The sequence below is a fragment of the Rhinopithecus bieti genome, unplaced genomic scaffold (genome assembly GCF_001698545.2).
Source record: "Rhinopithecus bieti isolate Rb0 unplaced genomic scaffold, ASM169854v2 scaffold_33474, whole genome shotgun sequence".
NCBI classification, from domain to species: Eukaryota; Metazoa; Chordata; class Mammalia; order Primates; family Cercopithecidae; genus Rhinopithecus; species Rhinopithecus bieti.
In genome coordinates this window covers 925,587-931,586 of record NW_016814460.1, presented here as the reverse complement: position 1 = coordinate 931,586, position 6,000 = coordinate 925,587, and positions in this window count along the sequence as shown.

Below are 6,000 nucleotides of genomic sequence, written 5' to 3'. Positions count from 1 at the left end.
GGGGGGGGGGGGGGAGGGGGGATGGTCGTAGGTGTTTTTAACCAAGGTAGATTTTGAAGTTATTACAAATATGTTCCCTGTTCAAATAGCATGGTCCCCATTTTCCAGGCTCCACTGTGTGAGGCGGGTTCACAGCCTCAAGGTTCTCCCTGCGGTTTGGGATAGGGAAAAACGCTAATCCTGCATTCTAAAATTTAAAAAAATAAATAAATAAAATAAAATCCTGGAAGCTTAATTATCGAGCAACTCAGATAAGTCTTCTTCCCACCACTCACCTTTCGATTATTTGAATAATTCAAGAAAACACGAATTCTGATTGTTTGTGGAGACTCATCACCCCTGGACAGTAAAAAGAGAGAGAAACAAGGAAAATCGAATAGGGAACAGCGCTCCAAGATGGTGAAATGGGTCTTCTGTGCATTTTTCCTGGTATAGAAAGACAGAGTCGCCTTCCTGGGCATTATTTCCTGGAGGATATTTTATCTGTTGTGATAAAATGTATAGAGTTAGATGAAGTCACCAAAATGTATATACGTGTGTGTATGTGTATATATATGTGTGTGTATATATGAGAGAGAGAGAGAAGAGAGAACAAACAAGGGTTTCTACTTGTCTATGAAAAATTTTATTTCTTGGCAGAAAGAATATTTGGGCTCCATTTTTTTTGTTTGTTTGTTTGTTTTGTTTTTTTTCCAAGATGATCATAGCTGTGTAGGACCAGACTCCTCCACATAGTTTTTAAGCTGAATATGCACTTGCAAAGCATAGTTGGGGCATCACCCACATAGCCTTCAGGTGAAAACTCGGCTTGAACCTGCAAATTCAGATTTGTCTTCCAGGCGTACTGGGCAGAGCATCTGAGATCCCCTGTTGGCTTCACAGCCTATGGAATGAGCCCGGAGAAGCCAGGAGACTACAGTGCATGTTTCTGGACCTTGCAAAGAACTCACTTCCCTAAAGGCTGAACTCAGAGAGCTAGACACCCTGAAGGATCAAGTCATCAAGGATCAAGGAGCAGTCATGTTTGAGGGGGAGAGGGTTGGTTGGGCTTTCTTCTTCCCAGGATAAACCACATTTGGGAAACTTTTTTCAAGGGTGAGGGTGAGGCTAAACTTTGAAAAGTAGTGAATCTGCTTTTCTTACTGGTAATATTTGGAAGGAAAAATTCACCACTGTTTATGATCTTGCCCCTACTACTTAAAGTACAAAGCATTTTAAAGATAAGACTTCAAACAGAAAATTTGTAGACCCCAGTGCACCAAGTTTAGAAGCAGATTTGAAACATGACCAACTGTAAATGCATATTGTCATTGTAGGCTTCTGTATAAGACATAACCATGCCATTTCATATGTATTATATTCAGCAAATGACAACAAATACACAGCAACATGAAAAGTAATAGTAAGATTCCTGATAGCTGAATAATTTGCTTTCTTCCTTTGCCATTATTCCAGCTAAGATTAACCAGCTTTTCAGAAGTCTATTATCATGGTTTATCCCCCTTTGGTTCCCAGCCCTTGCCCACCACCTCTTGCTTCCCCACATTTCTTTTTGAGCCCAAGATTCACTCAACCTTCTTTGGCAAATCTTTATTGGTGTATGATTATCTTTAAATCACTTCCCTACCCCAAAACTGGGCATAAACAACAGAAAATAGTCTTTTTCTTCGTTTGTTTCCCCATTGGGAGGATCCCTTTCCACAGGGACCTGTGAGGGGAGAAGAGAAGAAAGGCTGATTCTTGGTCTTGGCAGTGGATGTTGCTAAGAGAAATTGGCAGTCAGGATGTGTCTCTCTGGAGGCACAGGGACCTAGCTCCCAACGTTCCGCAGGTCGTCTGTTCACACAAGCAGGCTCATGAATGCCCAGGCCTTAGGGTGGGTCCGCTGTCTACCCACACACTCAGAGCTCTCCAGGAGCTTACTTCTCTCCTACCCCACTAATAAATGTACCCACCGGTGTGCTCGGCAATAGGTGCACATAACGTGCACACAGGGCATCAATCAGGATTGCGTATGTGACTATGCCTGCCCCACTGGACCTGCTCTAGCGCCGGGCAGTGGAGCGGGCGCTTCCTAGTGTGGGCACTTATCCTGCCGCTCGGGTCGGCCATTTATTGTCTTGTGGGGAAGCAGCTTTCGCCAAGAAGCTTGGTCTGGGTTAGTGAAATAAAATACTAAACAATTATTACATGCAACATTTTTAAACCAGCATATTAAAATAAACTAAGGAACTCTCTGCGTTGAGAGAAAGCCACAGGAAAAGGAGGAGAAGGAGTTAGATGCTGGCGCCAAGTTTCTGGCGGAGCCAGGAGGCGGTGACTCCTCAGGCTAAGCGGAATCGCCATCCAGGCTCCCGAAGCGACCCGAATCCCAAAATCCGTGGAAGAAAATCGCGCTAAAAGAACAGAGCCAACGCCAGCGTCCTGCCAAGTTTGGCGAGATGGCACGTTGGTTTCAGGAGCACAATGCCGCTAAATGACGCCTAAGGGAAAAATTTTCCCAGAGAATTGTCTGGGAGCAACAGCAAAGACATGGTGTTTTTATTCTCTTAGACATGGTGTTTTATTATCTATTAAAATATAACTTTAAAAGCATCTCTGCACTTACATATACTTAAATACTATTGCCGTTTAATGGCTAACTGCATTAGAAAACAACGTGAATGGAAATGCATTAACAAAGCCTCTACACTAATACACGTGTTTACCCACAGAACTGTAAGTCGGTCAAGCCTCCCACCATCTCAGCGTAGGCATATAAACAATTAAAGCCTTTAAACTTTTTAATTAAACTTAACTATGTTGTCATATTGAAAGAAAACATTATTTTTTAAAAATTTTAAGATTATTATATGGATAATAAGGTAATCCTAATTACATGAATATGGGTATCTGAGGATACATTTCTTATGTTAATATTTATCTGAAGTTCCCTTAACACCAAACAAAACATATATTACATACTTTCTTGTCTAGAAATGCCTATAATAGATGAAAGGAATAAATCTGTATTTCTCCTTTGGAGGGAAATTCATTAACAAGCCAAGCACTGAAAAGAGAGCTACAAGTGCTTTAAATCACAAATACAGGCTATAGCAGACTATTCTCCCAAGGCCTCAGAGTAGGAGAAGAGTTGCACAAGGTCCCCTCTTTTGGGGCTTTAAGAAATACATCTCTGCAAACTTGAGTATGTTCTTCTTTCCCATCTATTTGCTTGTAGTGGCTAAGCCTAAGGAGAGATGACTGCCTTTGAATAGAGCAGTTGGGTCTTTCCCAAGCTCACAGTCTCACCATGTTTTCTTCCTTTTCATGTCCACCTCATCAGCCTGCCCCAACCAGCACCCCTGTTACAACACCCGCAAATGTCTGTCTCCATACTACACAAGCACAATGCATACTTGTTGCAACACATATTCCCCAGGGTGTTCACTGTCCAAAAACCAGGACTTAACAATCATGTTCCCCAGAAATGCTAAAGACTATCAAATTCAAGGTGTCTGGGGTAGTCTCTTTGCCTTGAAAGATATTTCTTCTGATCTGAGTTAATTTTTTTCTGACTATGCAGGTGAATGCATAAATCCAATGTTTGGGAAAAGGAAAAATGGATGTCCCCATTCTCCTTTCTAGTTCCTTAGATTCCATCAGCTTTGCTGCATGTACAAGGCAACACCACAGCTAAGATTTAAAATGTGCCTCTAAATACTCTCTGAAGAGGGGGAAATTTGGATGAGAGGGAGGACGGTAGTGAGGGAGGTAAAGTTTAACAGTCCCCAACCCCAAGGATATCAGAGTGATAGTTTCCCTCCAGTCACTAAAACTGTACCAAATTATATATGTTTAGGATGATTTAATTAATTACTACCAGTGAGAATCATGTCCCAGATACCCAAATATACAAGCTCCCTTCTACCTTTTTGTTCCATAGATCCCAGTCAAGGTTAGTCATTTTAGCAAGAAGTTGTTTCTTTCCCCCTTTAGTTGAGCCTTGGGTCTCTCTTCCCTCTCTTTTGGAAGTGGAGGGGTTAAATTTTCTTTCTTTTGATGAGGCATCTTCTGAAAGTCCTTTAATTTCTTGTGTTCTGCTCAGTGATTTTCATATTAGAATGTACTTTTGCTGCAACTGCTGAGGTGTCTGGTCATGGAGAGAACTAGGCTGTGATCCACTTAGGATATAATTTTTCCTCTTCCCTGTGATGAAATACATATATACATATATTCCTTATATATAATTTTTCCTCTTCCCTGTGATGAAATACATATATACATATATTCCTTCCATCATCTCCCTTTTAGGATCCCACCAAATTCCAATTCCCACACCATGGTGGGACTAAGGAGGCCCCTCACCTCATTAGAGGTGAAATGCTCGGCCCTTCAGCTCTGTCTTTTGTATTTGGTCATTCTTTAGGACAGGTTAACCAGTGTACTTTGACCCAGAAGAATGCTGTATTAAGACCCATCCCCTCCCTGCCCTAAGAAAAATGTTATTTTCCATATCTGCTTTTAAAGTAACTGGAAATCTTTTAAAAGAAGGAAAAAAAGATTGGCTGGTCTGCCTCCCTTCTAGGAGCCTCAAACCTAAACTTTAAAAGATGAAGGAAATGATTGAAAGCGATAAATACCTTTTCCAGGCATTCGGTTTGTTGGCTTTCTGACCAAAAGGGGCTTTTGTTAGGTCTCTACGAGGAAGCCAAATTCAGCCCCCAGCAAATACTCTTCCACCTCTTTCCCATCCCCCCTCAGCTCTCTTGTCTAACTTGAAAATGAACTTGGACTTCCCTCTCAGACAGGCCCTAAAACCGGGTGAGATTTTATTTGTCTGTTTCTGAAGGGCTTCCTAAAAGGAGAAGGGTGTTTAGGGGGAGGGGAAGGGGACAGGGGGCCTTTTCCCCCAGTAGAGGACAGGGTGGGGGTAGGAGCTATGGCGAAGCCAGAAGGCGGGAGGAGATACTTTGTTAATTTCTTAACTCTGTGTTTATTCCCTGAACTTCTTTTGTCAATGAAGGGTTAGAGTAGGGAGGGGGCCAAGTGACAGACTGAGATACTGCCCAAAAAGAAAAGGGGGTGGGTGGGGTGAGGGCTAGAAAAGGGCTGAGGAAGGAGGGGATGAGGAGGGTTGGGGAAGGGGCTCTGTGATGAGCTTGACAGGGGTAGGAGGGCGGGGAAACTGTGAAAGAAAGAGGACTGGGGTTAGGGACTCCAGAGACCACTGGAGGAGGCTTTCTGACAGTTCTCCATGGAAGGGGCCACTTGATTTCCCCGGACCAAACCCAGTGCACCACCAAGCAGAGTCTGCACCTGGGGGCATGCTAGAGGAGAATCCAGGAGAAGATTTGTGATAGCCTAAACTTGGACCCCTGTATGGATCCCTGCAGAACCAGAGAGGAAAAGGTCTTCGAGGTGATCCCAAACCTCAGCCAGCACTGCAAGTCCTAACTAGACAGCAGAGAGGAATGGATTTCCCTGATATCTACCACAGGGAAATAGGTGGGGCCTGGAGGAAGGCAAGTTTTGATTTAAGAGCGGAAAACTCCGAAACAAGGAGCAAAGTGATGCCTCAGCTACCCTGGTCCCATCTTCCCTCAAGCTGGGGGCCTAGGGAGGGAGAACAATAAAGATGGAAGATGCCAGGATAGCAGCCGCTGTCCAGGAGGTGAGTTCCCAAGCTAGTAGAAGAGGCCTAGTGGCCCTTTTCAGAGGCTGGGCTGTGGGAATGGAAAGATCAAAGTAGAGCAGGTTCCAGAGGGATGAGGGACCTCCGGGAGCCCAGAAAAGTGGAAGGAACGGAAAAAGGAAAGGAGGGGATTGGACAGGTCCGGGGAACTCCAGGATCAGCCAGTTTTCTTTCCTTCTCTACCAACATCACCCTCTGCAGCCCATCTGGAATTTTTTCCAAGCATGTGGGAGGGTCTTCCCACACAGACACACCCTCAAGGGTATACCTTCTCATATGCCCTTTCTGAACCCCCAATCCCTACCTATAAGTGGCCTCTCTCAAAC